The sequence below is a fragment of the Tupaia chinensis genome, unplaced genomic scaffold (assembly GCF_000334495.1).
Source record: "Tupaia chinensis unplaced genomic scaffold, TupChi_1.0 Scaffold146828_1, whole genome shotgun sequence".
NCBI lineage: Eukaryota > Metazoa > Chordata > Mammalia > Scandentia > Tupaiidae > Tupaia > Tupaia belangeri.
In genome coordinates, this window is record NW_006206682.1 from 1797597 (window position 1) to 1811945 (window position 14349).

The window sequence follows — 14349 nt, forward strand, 5'->3', positions numbered from 1 at the left end:
GACAGAACGATCCCCCCCCCCCCGGGGGGGGGAGGGTGACCATGCTGCAGTCCCTTCTCCGTTTTCTTCTCAGCCATGCTGCAATCCCTTCTCCTCCATTCTCCTCTCAGGATCTTGGGCACGCACGCACATGCACCCGGTGTGAGTTTAAGCCACCGGGTCCAGGACTCGAACTGCGGTCAGCTACATGGGAGTCCAGCAACATAGCCATTACACCAACTGCTGGTCCCATGCCTGTCATGATTTTCAAGTTGCCAGGTGCAGGATGCAGACTACGTGAGAGTTCTTAACCACCTCACCACTTGCTGGCTCTTTGTTTAGTTTTTTAGTAGGGGAGAGAGAGAGAGAGAGAGAGAAATATTTTTAATCGGGTTTCAGCATGTCATGGTCCTCTGCCTTTGCCTTACAGTTAGCCACAGGCACGGGACACCATGCCTGGCCTGTTCAGGTTGGTCCAGACTTTGAATCTGGACCTCTTCTGTGGCTCCAACCTTGCTCAGTGGTTCCCTACCACTTGTGCCACTGCAGATGGGCCAGCTGGTGTGATTCTGGGGTGATACATCAGGATGTTCATTTTAACCAAGCCTCAGATGACCCAAAAGTCTGCGTTACTAGAATAGCAGACCTTTCTGTTTCCCTTTGGTTCACTCCAATTGGCAGTTCTTTGAAAGGGTGCTGGACCAAGTATGGTAGCACAGGCAGAGGGGTGCCGCTGTGCAATACTGGAGCCACGTAGGAAGGCCTGGTGTTCAGATCGTGGGTTGACCTGGGTGTACCAGGTACACTTACAGGTGTGTATTTGATCCTGGCTGGCTGCAGAGCTTAGGCCTGGGTGGGGGTGGCATTGTCTGACAAGATGCTGTTGGGAGTCTCTCTCTCTCACATGCACAAAAACAACAAAAATCTTAAAGGGAGTCAAAAGTGTCAAACCGATATTTTCACGCTTTCTATGCTTACATTCCAAACATAGCATATCATTCACTTGACCAATTGTTGTGGGTAAATATATGACCCAAAATGTAGTAAGTGTTAACCACCCAAAACTCAAACAGGACTGTTTTTCTTTCCCCAATTTAGAGGTACTTGGAATGCTGAATGAATTTGGAGAAAGCAAACGCCGAGTGCTCATTTTTCCTCAAAAGAACAAACACTATTTTAAAATCTGTTCCTGTATAAAAGTAATAAACTGAGAAGTCAACTCTCAACACACAAAAATTCATTTCTAACTTCCACCTACCATTTGAACTTTCCAATGTAGTTTTTGCATATTGTCAAAATGTTCACGCAAAAGCTGACTCATGCCAGTTAAGAATCGCATTTGGCTGCAAATGACAGACCTAAGTACAGTGCCTTACACAGATAAGAGTTAGTTTTTCTTCTGTAGGGAGAAGTCCAGAGGTGAACGGTTGCTGACTTTGGTTTGGTGCCTTACAGAAATGAGTCTCTTGATATTTTCCTCATAATCCCAAAATGGCTGCTGAAATGTTGGCCTTCTCATTCAGATTGGCAGTAGAAGGAGGCAGAGGAGTTATGAAAAGGCAACAACTGCTGGGACCAGCAGTTAGCATAATGGCTATGTCACTGGACTCCCATGTAGTCGACCACGGTTCGAGTCCCGGACCCGGTGGCTTAAACTCACGCCGGGCGCGTGTGCGTGCGTGCCCAAGATCCCGAGAGGAGAATGGAGGAGAAGGGATTGCAGCGTGGCCATCCCCTCTGGGGGGTGATTTCTCGCTTTCTATCTCTCTGTCTCTGTCTATCTAGCAAGTGCACACGCTCTATAGCAAAAACCTCTCAAAAAAAAAAAAAAAGGCAACAACTGCTTGCTTTATTAACTCGTTTTTCTGTTTACTGTTAAGAGTATAACCATGGGTCAGCAGGTGCTGCAGAGGTTGAGTCTGTTGGATTTCACATGGCATGGTTCAAGTCCTAGACTTGACAGTTTGAAAACCATGCTGAGCATGTGTGTGTGTGGCCAAAATCCCAAGAAGAGAATGGAAGAGAAGGGATTGCAACATGGCCGTCCCTGCTAGAGCCCTAGGGGGTGATTTCTTACTTTCATTACCCCTCTCTCTGTCTCTTCCTCTCTCCAGCAAGTGCACATGCCCTATGGAAAAAACTACAACAAAGAAAGAGTGAAAAAAGTGTATAACCAGATATTCTAATCAACACTTTTGCATCTTTTTTTTTTTTTTTTATTGTCAGAGTATCCGAGCACTTGGCTAAAAAGAGAGAGAGAAATCATCCCTAATGGAGCATAGTCTTGCTATAATCCTTTAACCTCTATCTTTCTATCCTGTCAGGACTTGGGACATGCATGCACACAAGCCCAGTGTATTTTTTAAACTGACAGGGCTGAGATACAAACTGTGGTCAGCCATGTAGGATCCGGCTTTGTATGCATAACACTTAACCACTGCGCTAGCCCTTTGCCTACATCTTATTCTTCATGTGGTCACAGACATCTTCAATGGTGGCTGAGAAACAGTCTTCTAGTTGGGCTCAGTGCCGCTCCACATTAAACCAGGCTGTATTATCAAGAAGAGGAATAATGGATATCAGTGGCTGTCTTACTCAGCTTGGGCTGCTACAAAAAATACCATCAACTGGTTGGCTTAAATTAGAGACATTTATTTCTCACAGTTGTGGAGTCTAAGAATTTCAAAATCAAGGTGCCAGCCAATTGGTTTCCTTGGTGAGGGTTCTCTTCCTGACTTGCAGACAACTGCAAGTTGTTTTCCCATGGCAGAGAGAGAGGAAGATCTAGTTTCTCTGCTTATACTATACGAATCCCAGCATGGGGGCCCCATCATTATGACCTCATCTAAACCTAATTACCTCTCAAAGGTCTTACCTCCAAATACAGTCACTTTTGTAAGTTAGGGTTCCAACATGTGGATTTGGGTGGGGTACAAATATTCAGTTTATAACATCATACCCCTGGCCCCCCCCAAATTCATGTCCTTCTCTCACAGAAAACTACTATCATGTCATCTCAATAGCCCCCAAAATCTTCTCCCAGCAACTCTATAAAGTGTGAAGTCCAAAGCTTTATCTAAATATCATCCAAATCAGCTATGGATGAGACTGAAGATGCAATTCAGCCTGAGGTAAAACTCCTCTCCATCTGTGAATTTGTAAAACTGGATAAATTATGTGCTTCCAAAAATATAATAGTCACACATAGGATAGATATTCCCATTCCCAAAGGAAAACATTAGAAAGAAGAAAAGAGTGATAGATCTCAAGCAGGCCTAGACGCTATCAAGGCAAATAACATCAGCTTTTATTTTTCTTCTCGGAGAGAGATTTTTGCTGTAGGGTATGTGTGCTCACAGGAGATACAGAGAGACAGAAAGTGAGAAATCACCCCCCTGGGGGATGGCCACACTGTAATCCCTTCTCCTCTATTCTCTTCTCGGGATCTTGGACAGGCACGCTCACACCCGGCGTGAGGTTTAAGCCACCAGGTACGGGAGTTGAACCACTGTCAACTACGTGGGAGTCCAGCAATGTAACCATTACTCCATCTGCTGGTCCCATCCACTCTTAAGGTTCAAGAATTAGCCTCTTTCACTTGATTCTGTGCCTTCCAGACCTGCTGGGGCAGTGGTCCTACCTTCAGGACACAGTGGGATAGAGGTCCCACCTCTATGGCTCTGTTGGGCCTGGAAGTTGCCCCCAAAGTTCTGGGCGGTCACTGTCTGGAAAATTGAAGGCAGTTCTCTTCCTCTCCTGCCCTCACTTTGAAACTGAAGAGGCAACCCCAATGCTCACTGAATCACCTTTGAGGTCATTATTCCTTTGTCTTGAACAATAGTATACATTTGCACCCAACTAGCTCTATGGTTTAGTCCTGTGGGATTCAGGAAGTTCCACTGCCTACTTCCATTTTATCCTGTCTCTGTCTCCTTCAGTTTAAACTGGCAGTTGTTTCTGCTGGGGTGGTTGATTAGGCCTGTGACTCACACCCATACTAATCGCTTTGTCAAATGACTGACCACACCCTAAGTGTTCTCTGCAGAACAAGCTTTCTTATTTATTGTAATGTGAGCAGGTTGGGAATTTTTCCAAATCTTTAAGTTCTGATTTCTTTTTGCTTAACAATGTCTTCTTTAATTAATTTCTTTCTTCTTTTATTTAGTGTAAGTAGTCAGGAAGAATCAACTTACTCCTTCAACTTGCTTAGAAATCTCTTTAGTTAAATTTCATTGTAAGGTCTGCCTTCCAAGAGGACTAGAACACAGTTCAGCCATGTTCTTTGTCACTTTATAGTAAGGATCATCTTTTTTTTTTTTCCAAAAAAAAGATTACTTTATTTAACTTTATTTATTTATTTACTCATTTTAATTTGACCAGAGAGAGACAAGTGAGAGAGAGAGAGAGAAAGTGAGAGAGCAAGCTGCCAGGTCCAGTCCTCGAACCGTGGTCATCCATTTGGGAGTCCAGCGCCCTTAACCACCACGCCACCTGCCGGCCCTAGGATCATCTTTTTTCTCTATTGTCCAATAACATATTAATTATTTTCTGGGATAGTTTCTTTGTTGAGAACTAGATTCTTGGTGTTTCGGACAAAGGACTGAATGAAACACACCAATAGTGAAAAGAAAAGGTAGCTTATTAAGTAGAAGTGAAAGTATACTCCTGAGACCCTGAGTGGACAGAGAAAGTGGCTGAAGAGCCCTGGCAGTTACATTCTGTTTATAATTTTTTTTTCTTTTTTTGGAGAGGTTTCTGCTATAGGGCTCATGCACTCACCAGAAAGAGAGAGACAGAGAGACAGAAAGCAGGAAATCACCCCCCAGGGGGGATGGCCACGTCGCAATCCCTTCTCCTCCATTCTCCTCTCGGGATCTTGGACACGCACACACACGCGCCCGGCGTGAGTTTAAGCCACCGGGTCCGGGACTCGAACTGCAGTTGACTACATGGGAGTCCAACAACATAGCCCTTACGCTAATTGCTGGTCCCTGTTCATAATTTTTTTTTTGAGAGGTTTTTGCTATAGGGCGTGTGCGCTCGCGAGAGAGACAGAGAGACAGAAAGCAGGAAATCACCCCCCAGGGGGGATGGCCACGTCGCAATCCCTTCTCCTCCATTCTCCTCTCGGGATCTTGGACACGCACGCACACGCGCCCGGCGTGAGTTTAAGCCACCGGGTCCAGGACTCGAACCGCAGTCGACTACGTGGGAGTCCAGTGACATAGCCATTACGCTAACTGCTGGTACCCCTGTTCATAATTTTTTAATCTAGGTCTTGTTGGTTGATCATTGGCTGGGCCAGTTGATTGTTCTCATCTCATTGGCTCTATCAAATGTGTCCAGGCCCACTGATTAATCTTGTTAGCTATAGCAAATGTGTCTTAATCAGCTAGACATCCCCCCTGGAAATCTCCTGCCTACATTACCTTGGATGGGGAATTTCTGCCCCAACTAGTTTTTCTCTCTAGCCATATAGGCAGATGCTCCAGCCTCCTTTCCCACTTCCATTTTCTCACTTTCTTCTGCCTCAACCAGAACGGCCCTCACCATCAGTACTTCTGTTAACATTCAATTAATGATTATTTATGTATCCTTTTAAGAGATGGAAGCTTTTTCTCCAGACTTCCTTGTTTCCTTTTTTTAAAAAATTATTTATTTTATTTTATTTATTCATTCTTTTAATTTGACCAGAAAAACACACACACAGAAAGAGAGAGAGAGAGAGAAAGTAAGAAAGCAAGCCACCAGGTCCGGGACTCGAACCGTGGTCTGCCATGTGGGCATGTTTAGCTCCTTAACCATCATGCCACCTGCTGATCCCCAGACTTCCTTTTTTCTTTCTGAGTCCTCACCAGAATCATTGTCCTTAACATCCATATTTCCACTGTGCACTTCAGAATTCCTTCCGCCCCTACTCATTATTCATTTTCAATGCCACTTCCACATTTTTAGGTATTTGTTATAACACCATCATAACCTATATTTGTCTGGGTTCTCCAGAGAAACAGAACCAATTGTGTGTGTGTGTGTGTGTGTGTGTGTGTGTATACATGTGCACACACATGTATGAGTGCAAGGGCAATAAGGAGTTGGTTCCTGTGGTTATAAAGTTGAGAGGTCCCATGATCAACAGTTGGCAAGTTGGCAAAGACCTAGGAGAGCCTATGGAATAGTTCTAGTCTGAGTCCAAAGGCCTTAGAACCAGGAGAGCTGATATGTTTCAGTCGAAGTCTGAGTTTGAAGGCAGGAGTAAGCCAATGTTGCAGCTCAAGACAGGCAGAGAGAGCAAATTCTCCCTTACTCAGCCTTCTGGGTTTAATGAAGAGCTTCAGTGGATTGGATGAGACCCGTCCACATGGGGAAGACAATCTGGTTTAGTCTATTGATTCACATGCTCATCTCAGCCCAAAACACCCTTGAATATATACCCAGAATAAAGTTTAAACAAATATCTGGACATCTGTGATCAAGCTGATATATAAAATTTAAAAAAAATTTTGGGGGGGGAGGCCGGCGGGTGGCATGGTGGTTAAAGGCGCTGGATTCCCACATGGCCGACCGTGGTTTGAGTCCTGGACCTGGCGGCTTACTTTCTCACTTTCTCTCTCTTTCTCTCTCTCTCTCTCACTCTGTCCCTCTCTGGTCAAATTTAAATAAACAAATGAATAAATAATAAATAAAGTTAAATAAATAAAATAATTTAAAAATTTATTTTTGTTTCTTAATAATAGAAGTCATGCATATGCATGAGAGAGAGATTAAAAGGGATAAAGAGATGAGCATCTTCCAGAGTTTGGTCATGCTGTGATCCCTGATCCCCTTCTTCCAGTTTTCCAGCTTGTTGGATTCTGGGCATTTGTACACAAGCCTTACGTTTTCTAGGATAACTGGGCTGGGGATTTGAACCACAGTCACCATACGGGATCCAGCTTCTCTTGAGTAATGCTTTACTGCTGTGCCACAGAACCTGCCCAGACACATAAAATTAATTATTACAATGGCCTACGAGTTTCTTACACAAAGATATTAGTGAAAATATTTACATTTCATTGATTTTCCTTCTGTTTTATTGTTTTAAATAATTATATATTAAATTTTATTTATCATTATTTTTAAATTATTATTAGTTTTTTATTTGACAGAAAAAAACAGCAAGAGAAAGGGAAAGTGAGAAAGCAAGCCACCAGGTCCAGGGCTCACATTGTCGTCAGCCATGTGGGAGTCTAGCACCCCAACCACTGTGCCACCTGCTGGCCCTTGTTTCCTTTTCTTTCTTTTCTTTTCTTTTTTCTTTTTTTGAGAGAGATCTTTTACTATAGAGCGTGTGCATTCATTGAAGAGATAGAGAGAGGTAGAGAGACAGACATCACCCCCTGGGGAGATGGCCATGCTGCAATCCCTTCTCCTTCATTCTCCTCTCAGGATCTTGGGCATGCACGCACATGCACCAAGTGTGAGTTTTAAGCCACCAGATCCAGGTCTTGAACCATGGTCGACTATGTGGGAGTCCAGCAATGTAACCATTATGCCATCCTCTGGTTCCATGTTTTCTTATTTTAAAATAAGTTTTAATTACATAAATGTTACACTGTTGAAATGAAAGAAATGTTTAATTTTAAGCAAAAAATTTCTCCTGTTTTAGTATATTTTTATCTACTCCAGTGCCTTTTATTTTTAATTTTTTGTTGCACAGTCTTAAAAATAAAATCATTTGATTTTTTTATACTTCAAATGCATACTTTGAACATTCTCCTGTCTCAGAATATCTGTCTATGACATTTTTAGTGATTACATAATAGTCTATTGGAGGATGTATGATATTTTCCCATCAATCCCCTATTGTTGGACATTTAGGTAGTTTCCAGTTTTTCAATATTATACGCAATTCTGTAACACTTTTGTCACCTCTTAATGTTTTCATTACAAAGTAACTCCCTCTCTAAAACACAATACAGAATTGTATAAAATGAAAAGCAAAATTCCCTATATTCACCAGTACTTGTACTTTGCAGCTATCCTATTCCCCATTAGGCAACTACTGTTAATAGTTTACGATGTGTCCTTTTGAACTCTTTTGTTTTCTGACTCCTTTTATTTCTTTTTCTCTTCTATTCTGTTAACCTATAGTCTTTTGTTGTCGGCTCTTGTTAGGCTGCAAACAACCTCTTCACTTTTTTTTTTTTTTTTTTTTTTTTGCTACTTAGTCTAGGAAACCAGACAAACAAATCTGTGGGAAACATGAGTAAATGAAGAGAAAATAATTTATGATTGAAAAACTCACATCTCTCTGATTAAAGAGCATTAACTTACTGGTTATATTTTCTGTTTTAGATTTCAACTGCTATTAGGCATATTAAATCAATACTTCCTGGTGCTAACTGCATCAAACAATTGGAAAAGCAACTTTCAAGTAAATAAAGTATTACTATCTTTACTTTTCATAAACTAAGGATGAACTACAGCTTAAAAAAACCTTAGCGTTAAATTTTCATGTGTTAAAACACTGACCGTGAAAGGGAAATTCTGTGAAATAAGAGAACAGTTAGAGGTACTTTCATTTTAGTGCATTCATTCCTTTAGTAAATATTTACTGAGTGTCTGCCATGTGCCAGGCACTGTAGAAGTGGTAGGAATATAAAGAAGGAAAAAAACAAAGCTTGTCACCATTTTTTAAAAGTTTATTTATGTGTTTCTTCCATGAGTAAGAGAGACAAATAAAGAGACAGCACCCCCAACAGGGTGTTAATGCCACACTCCACCCTGTTTCCAGCCAGCCCTTGTCTGGAATTCTCAGGGAGGTCCTAATCTGGAATCTTCCCATGTGGGCCAGCCTTGCAGAAAAGTCACATTTTACCATTGTGCCATTGTCTGGCCCCCCATCACCCTAAGAATGACTTATTTATTTAATTTCATTTGTTATTATTATTATTTTTTAATTTGACCAGAGAGAGACAGAGAGAAAGGAAAGTGAGAAAGGAAGTCATCAGATCCAGGACTTGAACCACGGTTGGCCATGAGGGAGTCCAACACCTTAACCACCATGTCACCTGTTGGCCTCACTACCTTTTTTTTTTTTTTTTTTCTCTTTTGGTAAGTACTGTTTAGGAAGCATCTAATGGTACATCATATAATCTTTGAATCTTCCCTTTGAAATCTGCACTTGCGCATTTTGTCTTTCAGAAACATATACCGGTAAATTCAGTTCATTATTGATAACACATTGATACTTGGGCCTCTGTATTTTTCTATGTATTCTCCTGCCAACAAAAATGTCACCAGGCCCCAGAAGCCCCTGGCAGCATTTAGCTCAAGTTGCAAGAGGGGATTTTCCTGGCTGTCCAAGTAGCTGGATAACTAGGGCATTTGGACTCTCTGAAGGTCCTTTTGTTAAAACTAAGCCTAGAGACTTGATACTGCAATTCACACCATTGTCTGATGCTTACCCTTTGCTCTTTTCTTCTTTTCTTTTTTTTTTTTTTAAACTATAAAAATTGCCGAAATGTTTGGTTAGGAGTGAGCAGGGAAGTTTGGAATGTTCTTAATCTTGTGTTCGGTGTTCTTGGTAACATTAGAAGAGCAGCAGAGTCATGAATGCAGTCATGCTCTTGGCTCAGGAAGCCTACCCTGACTTAAGTGCTCTTCACATGGAAAAAGACCCAGAGCTTTCGTTAACAGTAAACACAGTGTTGTGACCTGTCTGCTGAAACAAGCAAATGTGATCTATAAGTGGCCTTAATAGAAGGCTGCTGGCTGGGACAAGGAAGGTAATAGTCACACCTGGAGCATGGTGTTTCCTCCTCATTTTGCTAGTGATGTTTACAAGTTGGAGTTTGACCAAGTTGGGTAACAGGGATGATCAGTGGCTGAGAAACTACATCCTTTGAGGAACAGTTGGATGGAGTAGTTTAGCCTAGAAACTAGAAAGCATGGGGATGTAGGATAACTATTTTCAAGCATTCATAGGACTATCATGTCAAAGAGTTGGGCTCTTGTTAATCTCAGCAAGCACAACTTAGACCAACAGGTATACATTCCCAAGTAGCTGATTTTGTTTCTAGAAAAGGAAGAATTCTCTGGCCCTTAAGAACATCCAGAACATAGCAGCTTTGAAAGGTAGTGACTTCATTTTAATAGGGGGTGTCAGGAAAGAGGCTGTTGACCAACCATGAGAAAATTCACAAACAGGATGGTTAAGTTTGGAGAGATGACCTGATCCAAGATCTTTTTAGATTCAAAGGTTCTAATGATGAAGCTTAAGAAGGAAGGACATGTTAGGACCAGCATATGGCATAATAGCTATATCACTGGACTCCTACATGGCTGACTGTGGTTCAAGTCCTCGAACTGGAGGCTTGAAACTCCCACCATCATGTATGTATGCATGCCCAAGATCCCAAGAAGAGAATGGAGTAGAAGGGGTTGTGGTATGGCTATCTCCCTGGGGCGGGGGAAGGTGGTGGTGGTGATTATTCACTTTCTGTCTCTTTGTCTCTGTCTCTCTGTCAAGCGCACATACCTTATAGCAAAAAGTCTCTCTCTCAAAAAAGGAAATGTCCATATTTTTCTCAGATCTCATACAAATACTAATCACAGAAACAGTGTTATTAATAAATGGACTCTAAAGCAGAATCTCAAAGTTATGACAGTAAAGAAAAAAGAAGCCATAGATACTTTCTGTTTTCCCTGGTAGGTATGGACTCTGCATAAAGATTGTTTTTTTTTTAAAGAATTATTTTATTTAATTTTATTCATTGTTGTCATTGTTATCTTTTTTGAAGTTGACCAGAGAGAAACAGGGAGACAGAAGGAAAGTGAGAAAGCAAGCTCCCAGGTCCAGGACTCGAACCACGATCAGCCATGTGGGAGTCCAGCCGCCCCAACCACCATGCCACTTACTGGCCCCTCTGTGTGTAAAGGTTTAAGTACTACTCTTCGTTTGGGCTTGTTTGTTTTTCCCCCCAAATAGACAGATCTTGTGATTTATTTTCACTCTAAAATTCTCTAGAGCCTTGGAGTTCTTTCTCATGAAACCTCTGGTCCTCTTTTATCCCCCCTCCTTTTCTTTAGACAGAATATTGCTATGTCACAGTCTTGTCTTAGCATCCTGAGTAGCTGAAAATATAGGTGTGCCCAGCTTTTGGGGTTAACAAGGAATCAAATTCAGGCTTCCCATGTGGAAGCTTACCCTGCTGAGTAGCAGTGTCAGCCAACTGGACTTCTGACTCTCTTACTCTGTTGCTTCGTGTACTCAGCTTTGACAAGATTACCCTTAATCCAACCTTATAAAACAGTATTTTAGAGAATGGCAGTATGCATCCACATGTCAAGGAACCAGCCCTGTGGAACAACTGCAGTTGAAAGCTCACTGTGAATAATGATGTAGTATCAGTTAAAATGTGTGCGTTAGGATAACTTGACTCTTCCCAACGGTTGGTGAGGTGAGTTAAGTCATGATTAGTCCCACCTGCCAATGCAGAAACTGGGTCTTGGAGCAGTTTGCCTACCATAATTGTGGATGGGGCTGGCTGTGGGAACCAGACCTTTGGCTTCTCATCCAGTGCTCTTTCTGATACAAAAGGCTGTTTCTTCACTAATAGTGGATGTAGAGAGTTACTTGAATACAGAATACAGTTTTTCTCTCTTAATATAGTGGTTCCCTGGAGGAGGATGGCAGGTATCTTTAATCAAAGACTTGGACTCTAACTTATATGCTGTTTCTAGTTCATCATTTGTCCTAGAGAAGGTCTCTAGCAAACATCACTACTGCTACCTAGGTATACCTGACCATTTCCTTGGAAATAGGGATGCTAATACTCCAAACAAAAACTCTAAAGATGAGGAGAGAATAGTGTTAGATGAAGTGGATTTGACTAGGTAGTCAAGCATAATGCTTACAAGCTCAGGCTGAGTAAGCGAGAACTGGGTTTTTTTTTGTTTCAAGCCACCGGGTCTAGGACTTGAACTGTTCCATTGGCCCTGTGGGATCCAGCCACCTTAACTTCTGTGCCACCTGCTGGCCTGAGAACTGGGTTTAAATCTCTGTTGTGCCACCTACTAGCTGTGATGTCCTTATCTCATGGAAGCTCCCTTTATCTGTAAAATTGGAATAATAGTAGTTTTGGGTCAAAGGAAAAGTCATGATGCATTTTTGCATAGGAAAGTACACGATGACTTTTTCAATGACCCAATACTTGCCTTTTGGGGCTGTTGGCAAGATTAGGTATGATATTAAGCATGAAAGCATGAACACTGTAGTTTGGTTTATTTATTTATGCCAAAGGATGTGTGACTCTCCAGAGAGAAGGACAGAGACAACACCCTGCCCTGCCCCACCATGGGCCATAGTCACACTGCAAAACCTTGTGCATTTCTCCATCTTGTCCAGAATTGGGGTGTTTTTCAGGTCACTGGACTGGGATTCAAATCCTGGTTGGCCATGTGGGACATAGCTCCCTTAACTACTAGGCAGTGGGATTGGCCCTATTCTGTTATTTTTTTCCCTTTTAATTATTTATTTAATTTTATTTATCATTATTATTATTTTAAAATTTACTATAGGACATGTGTGCTCACTAGAGAAAGAGAAAAGAGAAGGAGAGGAAGAGAGAAAGCACGCTGCCAGATCTGGGACTCAAACCATAGTCAGTCCTGTGGAGTCCAGAGCCTTAACCACCACGTGACCTGCTGGCTCACTATGCTGTTTCTTTTTTTTAATAAATTTAAATTTGACACCTTTCTGATAACATCTCTGTTGGACACATGAAGACAAGCAATCTCTCGTGCTACAAAAAGAATTCTGAACGGGGCTGGCAAGTGGTGTGGTGGTTAAGGGCACTGGACTCCCACATGGCCGACCATGGTTCAAGTCTCGGACCTGGTGGCTTGCTTTCTCACTTCCCCTCTCTCTCTCTGTCTCTCTCTGATCAAACTGGAAAATAACAATGATAATAATAAATAAAGTTAAATAAAATAATTCTTAAAAAAAAAAAGAATTCTGAACAATGTTAAGAAAGGGTAAGAGTTCCAAGGCCCCTAAACAAGGTGCCATAAATATGTAAATTTTTAATAAATTTAAATTTGACCAGAAAGAAAGAGAGAGAGAGAGAGCAAGAGCGAGAGAGAGAGAAAGCCGCCAGGTATGGGACTTGAATTGCTGTTGACCATATGGGAGTTCAGTGCCCTCAATCACCATGCAGCTTACTGGCCCCACTCTACTGTTTCTTAAAATACATTTACTTGGCTTACAGGTGGCATAGTGACTAAGTTGCTGACTCCCATAGTGACTAAGTTGCTGACTCCCACAAGGCCTATCACAGTTTAAGTCCTGAACCTGAAGGCTTGCTTTTATCACTTTTCCCTCTTTCTCTGTCTCTAGTGAATTAAAAAAAAAATCATAATAAATAAAATTTAATAATTTTTAAAAATATCTATCCATAGCACTTTTTAAAAAATAATAAAAAATTAAAATACATTTATTGTTATTATCAATTGTCTTTTATCTATTTTTTAATTTTTTTATCTATTTTTTATTGGAGTTTTTTGTGTGTGTGTCTTTCCTATTTATCTTCACTATCCTGTTTATATAGCATAGTAGTTGCTAAATGAAGCCTAGTCCATAGTGTCATGTTGGACCAGTAATCATAACAATTTAACAGAACAAGTGTCTCCTGGGTGCCCTGCCCAGTGCTGACCTCTGAGAATACTGTGAGTAGTCCCATGATTCAGTGCTCAGAGGTTGCAGTGCCAACTTGAGGTTCCAGAAGGGTCTATAGATGTGTGTGTATGTGTGTGTGTGTGTGTGTGTGTGTGGAGTAAGTCAGAGCCAGCCAGGCCAAGGTGGGAGTGGCCTTGGTGGAGCTGTGACAGCTGAGTAAAGGCACAGATCTCTGAATCAGCAGACGGCATGGGTGAACCTTTCACTGGCATTGGAGCTGTCATACTTGTTGGGCCAGTTATGGAACCTCAATTTCCTTATCTGTGAAAACAAACAAACAAACAAACAAACAAACGTCTACCTACTTGTGATGCGAGGAGTCAGTAAAACTGTATTTGCAAATCTCTGCCCTTGGCACATCAACTAGCACAGAGTAAGTGTTCAGTAAGCGTTAGCCGTTTTTATTATGTTCTAAAAACTTAATAATACCTTATCAGAATAATTATGAACGGTGTCATTCCTGGTCTTTGGACGACAAACACGGTGACAAAGATTCACAACCCCCCCGTTCCGGCTTTGCAGAGCTTTAAGACGAGGAGGCCAGGGCTGGTTCGCAGCCCCAGTGGAGTGGCGGCGTGACGTGCCCACGTCCGCGCCGGGGCTCGGGAGGACCCGCGCAGAGTGGGGCTCCCAGGGTCACGTGGCCCGCGGCC

General features: G+C 41.9%; 1 pseudogene; it reads left to right on the forward strand.

Moving 5' to 3' along the window:
• Positions 1–14226, forward strand: part of LOC114006279 (MIT domain-containing protein 1-like) — a 32805-nt pseudogene extending 18579 nt beyond the window's left edge.
• Positions 14227–14349: the final 123 nt, after the last annotated feature.